This window comes from Aethalodelphis obliquidens, unplaced genomic scaffold, assembly GCF_003676395.1.
Source record: "Aethalodelphis obliquidens isolate GAN/ISIS:26980383/991018 unplaced genomic scaffold, ASM367639v1 scaffold27, whole genome shotgun sequence".
NCBI classification, from domain to species: Eukaryota; Metazoa; Chordata; class Mammalia; order Artiodactyla; family Delphinidae; genus Aethalodelphis; species Aethalodelphis obliquidens.
The window spans coordinates 21801850-21818534 of NW_020837971.1; positions in this window are offsets into that span (position 1 = coordinate 21801850).

The window sequence follows — 16685 nt, forward strand, 5'->3', positions numbered from 1 at the left end:
TTTCCCCTCATCTTCGGGAATGTATGTGTCCATGCTTCTCTGTTTTAATGGACAACATCTCATTTATCTAGACAGCACCTAGTTTTGTGACACTGTGTGCCCTGGACACTTGCTCCAAAGACCGCTATCCAATTACAATACAGAGAAAGAGCCACTGGGAATTCAATAATGAGAAAACCTTTGGGCACTGAAGCTGCCGATACATCACAGGCTTTATACATGAGAGAGCAGAATAGATCTTTTAACCAGCTGGGCCAATATGCACAGTGGGGAATTAGAGGAAAAGAAGCAGTGGGTTGGAGGCTGAGGGAGAAATGTTGTGATACTGGGTTTGCTCAGCAAACAGCTGCTGTTATATTTGTGCTTGAATCCTTATTCCACAACCAAATAGGAAAATTGTTTAACAATCTGCTCAGCAACCTCCCTCTAAAAAAAATTCCCTTTCCTCTGTAATCTAATATTTCCTAACCTGTGATACCCATATAATATCTGCATATGTGAATACTTCTATTTGTGCTTATATTCTAATGGTTGATAGGAAATGCTATTGGCTAGGGCCATCTTATTAAATAACAAATCCTTCTGTAGTACTTACTATATGACAAGTACTTGACAAAGAGTAACTATTCTTATCTTCAAAATAACCCTATGAGTTTGGCATAACCATAACCCCCATTCTACAGATTAAAACAAACAACCAAAAATATTATAGCCCAAGTCAGAAAGAGAAAAACAAATATTGTATATTAACACATATATGTGGAATCTAGAAAAATGGTAAAGATGATCTTATTTGCAAAGCAGAAATAGAGACACAGACGTAGAGAACAAATGTATGGATACCAAGGGGGATGTCAGGGGGAATTTGGAGATTGACACATATACACTATTGATACTATGTGTAAAATAGACAACTAATGAGAGCATACCGTATAGCACAGGAGACTCTACTTAATGCACTATGGTGACCTAAATGTGAAGGAAATCCAAAAAAGAGAGGTTATATGTACACGTATAGCTGATTCATTTTGCTGTACAGCAGAAACTAACACAACATTGTAAAGCAACTATAGTCCAATAAAAATTAATTAAAAATATGGTTGAAGGACTTGTCTAAGGTCACACATATATAAGCAGCTGTGTTAGAATTTGTTTCTCAGAAAGCTCCCCGCTAAGGCGTATACTCTTCTCCTCCAGGCTACTTCATCCAGGCATTTCTACGCTGTGCACACTGAGAGTTGGGGCTGGCTCTTTCTCTTCTTCTTTGGGATCCATCGATTCCCTTAGTCCCCAGTGTTCCCACGTGCAGTGAGTGTGGTGGTGTGCTGCCTGCAGCCACCTGTCTCCACTGAGACACCCATTTTTCCAGTTGCTAAGAGAGTTGAAGGCTGACAGCTCTCAGTTTAGTCCCTCTCTGGAAATTGCCTTCAGCTGAAAGGAGTTATTTGCCCAATATCACAGCCCACCCTGAGGGACATCCCAAATATGTGTCTGTCCATGTCCACCCCATGACCCATCCTTCTTGTCCAAATTGGGAGAATTCCCAGCAGTTATCCCAGCTCCAGAGTGACTGGGGGTATCTGCTGAGGATTTCGTAGAGATTGCATCACAGTTCAGCTCTTCCTCTGAACTATCTTCAAAGATATTTGCAAGCCAACTCCAAAGTGGGTTCTTGCTGATGGATCAAGGTGGTAGTTAGACACTAGCTCTGTAAAGGCCTAACTCAAGAGTATCAGGAGAAGAATAAGTTATATTTCTCACTATCACTACAGATGGTTCCAGTGACAAAATGTATATCCATTATTTTCCTCTCTTGCCACAATTTCCTCACCCTTGGCCAGCTCTTCAGCTGTTCTAGGTTGCTTGCTAGACCTACTCCATAGTTCTGAGCTCTTAATTGTCTGTTGTTGTTCGGTTTTTTTGGAAAAATTTAAAAAAACAGTTTCCCCAACGCCAAGGGAACCCTCAACAAATACCACACATATTCCTCTTCACCATCATTGTGTAGTACCAATCCCAAAGTCTGACGGTAAACAGGGTAATTTATACCCATTAATGTGATAACTTCTAACTTTGTCTGCTGGTCCACTGGCCTCAGGAGCTCAAACTGGCCAAGCAGTAGCATCTAATTCAGTGGAACCATCGCTGGATACCCTAGTGGGAGAATTTCCCCTTAGAGACTAGGACAGAGGCTAAATTGTGGGGACCAATCCTATTTCCACCCCCCATGATACTCATCATATATATTATACTTATTGAGACACAACATCATTTGCCATAATGCCAGACAGCCACACGCCATAGTTGTCACTGGATGAACAGATATATCACAACTTAAAGGGATATACCACAACCCCTACCCATTGTAAGATTTCTACCAAGCTGGTGCCTTGATTAAGACTTTGCCAGTCTAGTCCACCATTATATTGGATCTGCAGCCTTTGAGTGATAAGGTATATTGTACAATAGCTAGATTCCATGGTTGCAATACATAGCGTAGACCAAGATACCATGCCTTCAAATTTAGTATTCTGCATGGTGGTTCTGGAGAAAGTTAAGTTCTGGGCCGGGTAGAAAGACTCATATCTCCAGGTGTCAATTTTAGTTAGGAAAATCACTGGTATCTCTAGGGTGAAAGAGTGAAAAGAGCTCCAGTGCCTAGTCATCTGAAGAGATGATGCCAAATCAGAGGTACAGCACTGGTCTCTGCTTCAGCAGGGAGTAGATCAAGCTTAATGAGAATAAGACAGAGCCTGTGATGTCAGGTCCATGCTAAGCTTCCAATGCTTCCTCTGCAGCTTCCTTGTTCATGGGCCCATAAGAGAAGTCATCCTATTTATGAAAGTGTTGAGTGTCTCATCATGGTAAATGCTCTCTGAAGGCTATTAACATGAAACACAAAGATCTGTAATTTTGTACTGACCTTCCCAGACTTTTTCACATTCTTGTTTCCTAAAATTTCTCCATGGATATGATATTTCTTCCTATGTCAGGGAGTGAGAGTATTTCAACAGATCCTCTTTGGCCCTTCCTAGCCTAAGAACTTTTACTCTGCAGGTCAAAGAACAGATGTGAGGTGTTTTGTGACCACATAGAGGGGTGGGATATGGAGAGTGGGAGGGAGACGCAAGAGGGAGTAGATATGGGGGTATATGTATATGTATAGCTGATTCACTTTGTTATAAAGCAGAAAGTAACACACCATTGTAAAGCAATTATACTCTAATAAAGATGTTTAAAAAAATAAAATAAAAAGTGCATGAGAAAAAAAAATTAAAAGAAATGATGTGAGGGTTATGTCATCTATTAAGTGTATCTACCCCCATTATACTCCAGAAGAATGTGATTATAACGAGATCTATGGACACTTTGAGTCACTGTGACCTTGGCTTGGACCAGAAGTCAAGTTAACACTGGTGCCATTTAGATCCCATTCTAATTTAAGGACAATGCTGGCATTTTGAGTATCTGGTATCAGTGTTAGTTCTCTATGTGACCTTGTTTACTTTTGCAAAGTTACATGGCCTCAAATCTCTTTGATAATTATTAGAGGATGCTTATGACTTTTGCCTGTGAAGGTGTGCAGAGTCCTTTCTCAAGGGTGTCCATCCTCCCTTTAATCAATGGGCTTTGTGTCCATTAATTGACTTCAATATGAAAATGAAGTGAGGACTACAATTTCCAATCGCCAACTCTCCCCGCCTCTCTCTGTCTCTGTCTCTGTTCAGCAGCACTCCACTTTTGTTTATAATATAAGGGAAACAACATCTTATTTGGTCCTTTCTGCTCATCGACCTATTAGCCTCCAGTACGGACCCCTTGACTGTGTTCACTGTGGTCATTATTTCCACAATGCTGATGACAGTTAAGTGCAACGATTTGGTTTCTGTCATTCCATTTTGGAACCCCCATGTAATCATATCCTACTGTCAAGCTATGCCTGAAGACGACAGTTCCCACTGAGCTTCTGGGTTCCTCCAACATAGGCATCATCCAGTAGGACATCTGGCTTCACACAATGAGCAGATGCTAACATTGCTGCCTCCATTACCCCCGGACCCCCTCCTCAATACTATGCCAATGAATCTAAGGAATCTTCCATTCACTTACAGTAGGCTTTCTACGTTCCATTAGCTCCATGAAAGTTATTGACTCTATGGATCCATATTAGGATCAGCTCCATGGGTTCCAGAGAAGACTGCGTATTTCTGAGTCATGGATGAGGGTTCCCATGTAAAGTCTCTCCTCTCTCCAGTTTTAGCATTCTATCTGCCCACCCCAATATGTTCCTCCTTACATGTTTTCACAGTTCTTGCTGACATATGTTGGATGCTTCCTGCAGTGGTTTTCACGTGTGAGCTCTTCCCTCCCAGGGATGGGATTGAATTCCCCCATTTGGGCTGAGACCTGATGTTGGTCATAGGCCTGGATGCAGTGAGGGTGGTAGGATACATCTTAAAGAGGACCAGTTTCATCTTACAGGCACATTATTCATTTGATGTCTCCAAGTAAGAGGAGACTGCTATTCTCTGGGAAGAGAGGGGTGGCTTCTGACTCACAGAAGATTCAAGAGATCTGGCTTCAGGGTTCTCAGCCTTACTATTTACAATAGCCAAGACCTGGAAGCAACCTGAGTGTCCATCAGCAGACGAATGGATAAAGATGATGTGATATATATATATCACAAATATATGTGTATATATCACATATATATGTGATATATATATATATATACATATATACACAATGGAGTACTACTCAGCCATAAAAAGGAAGGAAATACTGCCATTTTCAGAAACATGGATGCAACTAGAGATTATCATACTAAGTGAAGTAAGTCAGACAGAGAAAGACAAATGTATGATATTGCTTATATGTGGAACCTAAAAAAATGATACAAATGAACTTTCTTACAAAACAGAAATAGACTCACAAACATATAAAACAAAGGGGAAAGGAGGGAGGAATAAATTAGGAGTTAGGGATTAAAATACACCTAGTATTATATGTAAAATAGATAACCAAATAAGATCTACTGTATAGCACAGAGAACTATACTCAATATCTTGTAATAACCGATAATGGAAAAGACTCTAAAAAGAGTATATATATATGTATACATAACTGAATATATATATATATATATATATATACTTTGCTGTATACCTGAAACTGACACAACATTGTAAATCAACTATATTTCAATAAAATTTTAAAATAAATAAATAAAATAGAAACAGACTCACAGACATAGAAAACAAACGTATAGTTACCAAAGGGATAAATTGGGAGTATGGGATTAACAGATGCACACTACTGTATATACAATAGATAAGCAGCAAGAATTTACTGTATAACACATTGAACTACATTTTATACCTTATAATAAACTATAATGGAAAAGAATTAGAAAAAAGAATATATATATGTATATTTATAACCAAATCACTGCACTGTACCTCTGAAACTAACACAATATTGTAAATCAACTATACTTCAATTAAAAAAAAAAAAAAGATTCTCAGCCTTGTGTTCCCAAATATCTCCTTTCCAGTTCTCATATTCCGATTTTTAACTATCAGGGCCTGATTTTGTCACAGGAGATATGCTAAGTCTCGGAAGTCAATCTCTCTCATAGCTCTGAAATTGTTTCAGTTAAATCCTGGGCTTGGTTTTCAGCATGGTCTTCCCTGGAGGTGGAGGAGATGAAGGTCTCCTGTGAACATGGCTGTAGAGGACTTCCAGCTTTCAAAGTTCACTCAAGTTGTTAGTTGGCTGATCTGGGTCCACATATTACCTAAAACTTCCAAAGTGTTAACCAACCAATTTCAAAATCCTTAAAATTATTATTATCCACCCCCATTCTGTACACATGCCACAACTAACATATACCCTAACTTTTCACTCGCTGCTTAAATTTTCTCCCAGCACTCATGTGAGAGGCCCAGCGATGGCAAGGCTTTTCCATGCTAGGGGTTACTGTCACCACCTTACTTTCCTCTGGGGTTGGGGACTTTTTGCCTTCTGACTAGAGAATGATCCAGCTATAAACTCCTACTTACTAGGGCTATAAAGTTCTAATTGCTAGGGCTAATTCTAGTACCAACTGTCAGCCCAGGTTCCCCCACAGAGGAGAATCAGAACCCTCAGTCCTCAGAACTTACAGAAGAGCTTTATGGGATACGCTGGAGAGTTGTGCTCCCAGGCACAGTAGGGAAAGCATTTATCCAAGATGCCACCTCCCTTTAGCCAAGCGTGCCCTGCAGGCTCTGACTCCCCTGCACCAGGGACAGCTGACACATTCCCAGGGCAGCCTATTCCAGAGTCAGAGAAGCACCCAGGCAGGAAGTAGGGGGTGTGTGGTGCAGGCCTGAGCAGAGGGGCTATTGTGTGAATTTAAGCAAAGCTAATCTAAATATGGAATCTAAAGAAAAAAAAAGGTTCTGAAGAACCATAGGGCAGGAGAGGAATAAAGACGCAGACGTAGAGAATGCACTTGAGGACATGGGGAGGGGGAAGTGTAAGCTGGGACGAAGTGAGAGAGTGGCATGGACATATATACACCACCAAATGTAGAGTAGATAGCTAGTGAGAAGCAGCCACATAGCACAGGGAGATCAGCTCAGTGCTTTGTGTCCACCTAAAGGGGGTGGATAGAGAGGGTTGGAGAGAGATGCAAGAGGAAGGGGATATGGGGATATATGTATAGCTGATTCACTTTGTTTTAAAGAAGAAACTAACACACCATTGTTAAGCAATTATACTCCAATAAAGATGTTAAAAGAAAAAATCTGCACAGAGTTGGTCATTGCAGCAGTGACCAGAGGAGAGGGAGGGTGTGAACACATATTGATGCCTGGGATGTAAAGATGAATACATTGCCAGATATTGTGGGTAGAAAAATGTCTAAATCATGTCTACTCTTCTTGGGGAGCTCATATCTAAAATAAGGCAGACTATTAGATCTAAAGTCAGGGATCTGGAGAGGTGACAATTGCACTGATCCAGAGGTTCTACTGTGAGTCCAGGACATAGCGCTCATGTCAGATTTCTAGGGCTGCCACAACAAAGTACCACAAATGGGGTGGCTTAAAACAGAAGAAATTTATTCTCTCCAAATTCTGGAGTCCAGAAATCCAGAATCATGTTCCCTCCAAAGACTCTAGGGGATTATCCTTCCTCGCCTCTTTGTAGCTTGTGATGGATGCTAGCCATCTCTGGTGGTCCTCTGATTGGACCTGCATCATTCCTATCTTTGCCTCCATCTGCACATGGCCACTTTTCCTCTGCGTGTGCATCTCTGTGTCTTCATGTGGCCTTATCAGGACACCAGTCACTGAAGTTAAAGCCCTCTCTACTCCAGGATGACCTCATCTTAACTAATCACATCTGCAAAGACTTTATTTTCAAATAAGGTTACATTCTGATATTCAAGAGGTCATGTGCTTGGGGGAGACACTATTCAACAACAGTGAGGGAAGAGTAGTTAATCAGTTGTAATCAGCTAGATATTCTAATATCTAATAGTTAACATATTGGCCATGGATTCACTCAAGTTCCAGTTGGGTCTAATATGGAGCTGCAGTATTTAATAAAACAATAACTCAGTTAAGTCTCTGTCCTTGGAAAAAGACAAAAGACAATTTTTGCAGAGCTAAGTAGACATAGATAACAATCCTCCCACCTTTCATCCAACCTAATTTCATGACCCTTTTTCACCACAGACGATATAAAAGTTATTTAAGATTCAAGTGTTTTTGGAGTGAGAGTCCAGGCCACAAGTACCTCTTTCGCTTGCTTTGATTCACATCTAATATTGTTAAAATTGCAAAAGCAGACCATCTCAGATTTTAGCCCAGGCCTCAGACTAAGTATCTGAATATCACATTTACTGAAAGAAAGTTATAAGGTAGAGCTTTGCATTGGCTCTAACTAACCTGCTTTGCTGAGCTAAATGGCTTGAGATTTAGAACAGAGCTTTGCTGCATATTCTAACGGTGAAAAATCAGGTGCAGAGCAAATGAGATTAATGTCTCCGGCAGCCCCATATCTTCCCTTTGCTGAACGCGGAGCATGCCATATTTCCTCTCTTGGTGCAACTTCAAAGAATTATCGTATTTTAGAGTGAAACTAATTGTCAGAGAGAATGGAAGTTCATTTCCACAGACGAGTTAGCTCCGTGGGCCTAGGAAGAAAGTGGTTTTCATTTATCTTTATTTGCATTCTCAAGGATGACTTGAGAGACAGGCATAGAGACGGTGCACTTATGGCTGCCCAGCTGCTCAGACAAACCCTTTGTCTTCGGCTGCTGACACATTAGGATCTGCTGCTCTCCAGCTGTATTTGTATGAGAAACAAAAGAGTGTAATTCTTAAGTTGACTGATGTGACGATGATGATGATGATGACAGCTAATAATTAAACCAAGGTTCAAGATGTGAGGCATGTCATACCATAGCTTCACTGAGCACCCCTAACATGCACGTGGATTCCATGTCATTAACAGTGTTTTGTAAATGAGTAAATATGCTCAAAGAAGCAGATAATTACTCAGGATGTGAAATAAAAGCCATTCTCTTTCCTTCAGTCTTCTTAGACTCCTAGCAGAAGGAAGATGCTGATGCTTTATGTTTGAGACCATGATTAAAGCATGAAAGATGGGCTAAAGGTCAGGCTAGAATATCAGAACTGGACTTGAGGCCTTAAAAACAATTCATTCCTAGTCCATTAATTTTTGAGATTAAGAATGTAAGGCCCAGGATGTAAAGTGATATGTTAAAATCCACACAGCCATTTAGAGGGAAAATCTTATTCCAGCTTAAACAATTTATGTATTACAGAGGACTGCCATATTGTCTGCAACAATGCCACACCTATAGAAAATTTCTTAAGCAGAGTTGGATAATGATTGAATAAATAAAAGAATATAGGTGAAATTTTTTGGAAGATTGAGTCTTCTTCTGATGTTTTATGTCTGAAACTCCAGTCCAGAGAGCAGGTAACCATGAAGAGCTCTGGGGACAGTTGGCTGGATCCCTACGGGCTCAGAGCTCCCTTGGGCCAGGGAACCCCTATTACCACCACGAGCACCACTTGGGTGACATCCCCAGGAGACATCTTCTCTTTTCTACAGCACATTTCCAAAGTCACTGAAGTAAGGTTTTTATGTAATTGCACAATCTGCTTAACAATGATGGAGATATCACTTACTCTAAAATGTTGGCTGACAAGGCCCACATGAGTTGAAATGACTTTTTGTGCCTAATGTACGAAAATCCACATCTGGTGACCTTAAGTCCGAATATCAGGAAATAATGTTTAAAGAATTGCAATGTATATAGGAAAGCCAGTATCCGAGATCGAACGGCACATGGTAATTTATCTAGACATATTACAGAGAGAAGACATTAGGTTTCTGTGTGATCATTATTTATTTGGGGGGCAAAGCCAGACACATTCTTCAAAATGTGTTTTTTTTCTTTTTTCCTCATTGTAGAAATTTGTCTGAATCAAAGAAGACTCTTTTTATTTCATTTCCCACTCTGGCCACAAATTCTTTTATTTAGTGTCCAGAGGCAAAGTCACCATGAAGCAAATGAAACTAAAACTCCAGGGTGTCTCATTTCCATGGCTCCTGAGGCCCCCTTGGGGAAGATCCTAGAAACTTGTTCACTTGCCCATATGATTTCATAAAATTTGCAAAATTAAAGTAGATTAACTCTGCTACATCGAGATCCCTATCTGCTTCCACTCTGACAACACTTCCCCACACTTACGGCCACTTGTGGCACTGGAGATAGGGTGAGCATTTTTGCAATTTGGTTAGAGAAAACATGATTAGACAAAATTGCATTTGGATGAGGAGTAATAGATTTCTGTGCTTTTTCAGTGGCTTCCATGTTTAATTGAGCTATTGCCGTCAGCTTAACATAGCAAGGACTAAAGAAATACATCTCTGGCCCTCTCTCCTGACCCTGTTAGGGATGTGTCACTAAAGTGCAGGGCCAGCACTGAAATTACGTGAGTCATGGAGGAGAAAAGGAGTTTGAAATGTGTCAGAGATGTTGACACAATCCTCCATGAAGTCACGTCTTCATCCTCTCATCTAACCTGTTGTTGGTTATTTTATAGGAAAAAAATACAGGCAACTCGTAAAATGCAATGTCACATCAACCCCTCCCTTACCCCGGACCACTTCCCAACACCAGGCACTGAGAACCACTGTTGATTTGTCTTCTTTTTGTGTTTGAACCCTCAACTTGTTTAGCAATTTTATAAAACATGTATTAATTATATTATAAGTGATGAGTATTTAGCCTGCTTTCAACACTGCCCTCCCTCTCCACAATTTTCAATGACTATTATTTCACTTTTTGTGGCTCCAGATACCACATTTTTAATTCCATCAACTTGAGTCATAGTAATGCAAAACTGTGAATTGGTTTTCTATATTGGGAATCAATCTAAAGATAAAGCATGAGAGACATAACTATCACTGTAGGATAGAATGTATATAGTACCTTTCTCATTAAAGTTAAAGTATATGCTTAGCTAACAGGAGATGGACTGCAAAAGACAGGAGAAAAAGAGGAAGGAACCTGGTCCTTGTGGCTAGTGCAGCATAAGGGACAAGGTTGTCTTTAAAAGGCACCAGGAAGAAGGTAGAGCGTATATACTTCATATTAATGTGACTTTTGTGGCTATAATATAAATATATGTATATATGCATATACATGTGTGTGTATGTCTTACTCATATTGCTTCATCTTACCCCATCTCAAGACAAATCTACAAAATTTAGTGGTAAAGTCATTTATTTATGTTTTAATACTATTTTTTACTTAATATAATATACAGAGTGTAAAAGTTAGCATCCCCATCTTAAAAAGAAAAATGCCAGCATTACATCAAGTCTTCTACCTACTAAGTATTGCAGTGGATCCCATTTAAAGTTACCGCTCCTGTAATTCTGAATAATAAAACGAGACTGCCATTGTAAACCCTATTTTACAATGCAGGGGATAACTAGGCATTGTCCTTAAGCACTCGCTAATTCATGGATTGTGATATCCACAATGGTATCCCAACAAGTAGGAAGAGGTTGCTGATACAGGATTGGCTGTAATTAGGGTCCTCTGAGAGTGCCAATTCCCTATGCTAATCACACACAGCTTAATAGAATCTAGATTGGGGTGGATTTGGCCTGTGCAAGTCTTCACTTCCCTTTTTCTTTCCTAATGATAACATTAATTGTAGCTATTTTAAACATTCACACTGTTAAAGAGCAGGGATGTTGTAAACTGCTGATATTTTGACTGCTTGAAAACACATGAAGTGATTTTTAAAAGAGATTTTTTATAATAGTTGCATTAAATTAAAGGGCAATAAAAAATTATGCTATGAGAAACTGATTAAATTAAATTTAGGGTATTTCTTTTTCCCTGAATGATTCATTAACTGACAAAGGTGGACTCATGCTGTTCCCTTGATCTATTATTTGCAGGATTTTTTGCCGTATGGAAAAAATGGGCAGCACCTTATTTGATTAAGTCAGAATTACAGAAAGGACCTTTATAAAGGAAGAATCGGGAAATAGGGCCTGTCATGGCAAGGCTATCTTTTCCTTGTGAATGTGAAGGAAGATTCCATGAGGTCAAACAAGACTTTAAATATCTTTTTGTACTTTAGGCACCTTGAGAAACAGTGAATCTTCCCCCACATAAAAATAAGCTATTTATTGCATTTTACAATGGTATAAACGTGGATAAGGTTATTGCTGCAATAATATTATCCACGCATAATTGATGCATACTGTTTTTCACTGCACAGCACAAAATAAACTTACCAATCTTAACTCTGAACACATCCCTCTTAAAGCTCATTTTCTCCCAAAATCCCCCTCCAATGCTTCCTCATTACTAAACAATCTTAACAACTTACCCTGCATTGTCTAAGTTTTCTTTCTTGGAGAAAAAAGCAGGAGACCTTGCTGTCTCAAAAGCAAAGAAGAGTAAAACAAAATAGGCTTCATCAAATAAAATGTGTTTCTTGTGCTCAAGAAATTAAGCTCTTACTTGTTTTTTTTTTTTTTTTTTTTTTTAAGAAAGTTGAAAAGATCCTCCAAGCAAGATCAGAGGATCTTAAATATTAAAAGTTGAAAAAGGACCTTCAAGATGGTAGAGGAGTAAGACGTGGAGATCACTTTCCTCCCCACAAATACATCAGAAATACATCTACACGTGGAACAACTCCTACAGAACACCTACTGAACGCTGGCAGAAGACCTCAGACTTCCCAAAAGGCAAGACACTCCCCACGTACCTGGGTAGGGCAAAAGAAAAAAGAATAAACAGAGACAAAAGGATAGCGACGGGACCTGCACCAGTGGGAGGGAGCTGTGAAGGAGGAAATGTTTCCACACAATAGGAAGGCCCTTCACTGGCGGAGACGGGGGGCAGGGGAAGCCTCAGAGCCACAGAGGAAAGCACAGCAACAGGGGTGCAGAGGGGAAAGTGGAGAGATTCCCGCACAGAGGATCAGTGCCGACAAGCACTCACTAGCCTGAGAGGCTTGTCTGCTCTCCCTCCAGGGTGGGTGGGGGCTGAGAGCTGAAGCTGGGGCTTTAGAGGTCAGATCCCAGGAAGAGGACTGGGGTTGGCTGCATGAACACAGCCTGAAGGGGGCTAGTGCGTCACAGCTAGGCGGAAGGGAGTCCGGTAAAAAGTCTGGACCTGCCTAAGAGGCAAGAGACCATTGTTTCAGGGTGCTCGAGGAGAGGGGATTCAGAGCACCGCCTAAATGAGCTCCACAGACGGGCGTGAGCCGCGGCTATCAGCATGGACACCAGAGACGGGCATGAAACGCCAACGCTGCTGTTGTCGCCACCAAGAAGCCTGTGTGCAAGCATAGGTCACTCTCCGCACCTCGCCTCCCAGGAGCCTGTGCAGCCCACCACTGCCAGGGTCCTGTGATCCGGGGACAACTTCCAAGGGAGAACACAAGGCATGCCTCAGGCTATTGCAACAACACGCCTGTCATCTGCCGATGCAGGTTTACCCAGCATTCTTTACCACTCCTTCCCCCAGGCCTGAGTGAGCCAGAGCCCACTATTAGGCCTCTCCTTTAACCCCTTCCTGTCTGGGCAAAGAACAGATGCCAGAGGGCGACCTACATGCAGAAGTGGGGCCAAATCCAAAGTTGAACCCCAGGAGCTGTGCGAACAAAGAAGAGAAAGGGAAATTTCTCTGTGCAGGCTCAGGAGAAGGGGATTAAATCTTCACATCAACCTGATGTACCCTGCATCTGTGGAATACCTGAATAGACAATGAATCATCCAAAAATTGAGTCAGTGGATTCTGGGAGCAACTGTAGACCTGAGGTTTGTTGTATGCAACTGACTAGTTTCTTATTTTTATGTTTATCTTAGTAGAGATTTTAAGGCTCTTTATCACTGGTGGATTTGCTTATTGGTTTGGTTGCTCTCCTCTTGTTTTTATTACTTTTTAATTTAATATTTTTTTATTTTTTATTTCAATAACTTTATTTTATTTATTTTTTCTTTCTTTTTTTGTCCCTTTTCTTCTGAGATGTGTGGCTGACAGGGTCTTGGTGCTCAAGCTGGGTATCAGGCCTGAGCCTCTGAGGCGGGAGAGCTGAGTTGAAGACATTGGACCACAAGAGACTTCCCAGCCTCACATTATATCAATTGGTGAGAGCTCTCCCAGAGATCCCCATCTCAAGGCTAAGAACCAGCTCCACTCAACAACCAGCAAGCTCCACTGCTGGACACCACATGCCAAACAACTAGCAAGACAGATACACAACCCCAACCATTAGCAGAGAGGCTACCTTAAAAAATACTAAGTTCACAGACACACCAAATACTACTAGATGCAGTCCTGCCCACCAGAAAGAAAAGATCCAGCCTCATCCACTGAAACATAGGCATCAGTCCCCTCCACCAGGAAGCCTATACAACCCACTGAAACAACCTTACCCATTGGGGGCAGACACCAAAAACAACAGGAACTATGAACCAGCAGCCTGCAAAAAGGAGACCCTAAACATAGTAAGTTAAGCAAAATGAGAAGACAGAGAACTATGCAGAAGATAAAGGAGCAAAGTAGACACCCATCAGACCAAACAAATGAAGAGGAAATAGACAGTCTACCTGAAAAAGAATTCAGAGTAATGATAGAAAAGAAGATCCAAAATCTTGGAAATAGAAAAAGTACAAGAAACGTTTAACAAGGACCTAGAACAACTAAAGAGCAAAGAAACAATGATGAACAATACCATAAATGAAATCAAAAATTCTCCAGAAGGAATCAATAGCAGAATAACAGAGCCAAAAGAAAGAATAAGTGACATGGAAGAAAAAAGAATGGAAATAACTACTGCAGAGCAGAATAAAGAAAAAAGAATGAAAAGAATTGAGGACAGTCTCAGAGACCTCTGGGAAAATACTAAATGCACCAACATTCAAATTATTGGGGTCCCAGAAGAAGAAGAGAAAAACAAAAGGACTGAGAAAATTATTTGAAGAGATTATAGTTGAAAACTTCCATAATATGAGAAAGGAAATAGTCAATCAAGTCCAGGAAGTACAGAGAGTCCCATACAGGATAAATCCAAGGAGAAACACACCAAGACACATATTAATCAAACTATCAAAAATTAAATACAAAGAAAAAATATTAAAATCAGCAAGAGAAAAGCAACAAATAATATACAAGGGAATCCTCATATGGTTAACAGCTGATCTTTCAGCAGAAACTCTGCAAGCCAGACTAGAGTGGCAGGACATATTTAAAGTGATGAAAGGGAAAAACCTAAAACCAAGATTACTCTACCCAGCAAGGATCTCATTCAGATTCGATGAAGAAATTAAAACCTTTACAGACAAGCAAAAGTTAAGAGAATTCAGCACCACCATACCAATTTTAAAACAAATGTTAAAGGAACTTCTCTAGGCAGGAAACACAAGAAAAGGAAAAGACCTGAAAAACAAACCTAAACCAATTAAGAAAATGGTAATAGGAACATACATATCGATAAATTACCTTAAATGAAAATGGATTAAATGCTCCAACCAAAAGACATAGACTGGCTGAATGGATACAAAAAGAAGACCTATATATATACTGTCTACAAGAGACCCACATCAGACCTAGAGACTCATACAGACCGAATGTGAGGGGATGGAAAAAGATATTCCATGCAAATGGATATCAAAAGTAAGCTGGAGTAGGAATTCTCATATCAGAAAAAATAGACTTTAAAATAAAGAGTATTACAAGAGACAAAGAAGGACACTACATAATGATCAAGGGATCAATCCAAGAAGAAGGTATAACAATTGTAAATATTTATGCACCCAACACAGGAGCACCTCAATACATAAGACAAATGCTAACAGCCATAAAAGAGGAATTTGACAGTAACACAATAATAGTAGGGGAGTTTAACACCCCACTTTCACCAAGAGGCAGAACATCCAAAATGAAAAGAAATAAGGAAACACAAGCTTTAAAGGACACATTAAACAAATGGATTTAATTGATATTTATAGGACATTCCATCCCAAAACAATAGAATACACTTTTGTCTCAAGTGTTCATACAACGTTCTCCAGGACAGATTATATCTTGGGTAACAAATCAAGCCTTGGTAATTTTAAGAATATTTAATTTGTAACAAGTATCTTTTTCGACCACAATGCTCTGAGATTAGATATCAATTACAGGGAAAAAAAACTGTAAAAAATACAAACACATGGAGGCTAAACAATACACTACTAAATAACCAAGAGATCACTGAAGAAATCACAGAGGAAAACAAAAAAATACCTGGAAAAATGACAATGAAAACATGACACCCCAAAACCTATGGAATGCAGCAAAAGCAGTTCTAAGAGGGAAGTCTATAGCAATACAATCCTAGCTCAAGAAACAAGAAAACTCTCAAATCAACCACCTGAACTTATATCTAAAGCAATTAGAGAAAGAAGAACAAGAAAACCCCAAAGTTATCAGAAGAAATCATAAAGATCAGATCAGAAATAAATGAAAATGGAAGGAAACAATAGCAAAGATCAATATAACTAAAAGATGATTCTTTGAGAAGATAAACAAAATTCATAAACCATTAGCCAAACTCATCAAGAAAAAAAGGGAGAAGACTCAAATCAACTGAATTAGAAATGAGAAAGGGGAAGTCACAACTGATACTGCAGAAATACAAAGGATCATGAGAGATTACTACAAGCGACTCTATGACAATAAATTGGACAACCTGGAAGAAAAGCACAAATGTTTAGAAAAGCACAACCGTGTGAGAATGAACCAGGAAGAAATAGAAAATATAAACAGACCAATCACAAGCACTGAAATTGAAACTGTGATTAAAAATCATCCAACAATCAAAAGCCCAGGACCAGATGGATTCACAGGCGAATTCTTTCAAACATTTAGAGAAGAGCTAACACCTATCCTTCTCAAACTCTTGCAAAATATAGCAGAGGGAGGAACACTCCCAAATTCATTATACAAGGCCACCATCACCTTGATACCAAAACCAGACAAGTTGTTACAAAAAAGGAAAACTACAGGCCAATATCACTGATGAACATAGATACAAAAATCCTCAACAAAATACTAGCAAACAGAATCCAGCAGCACATTAAAA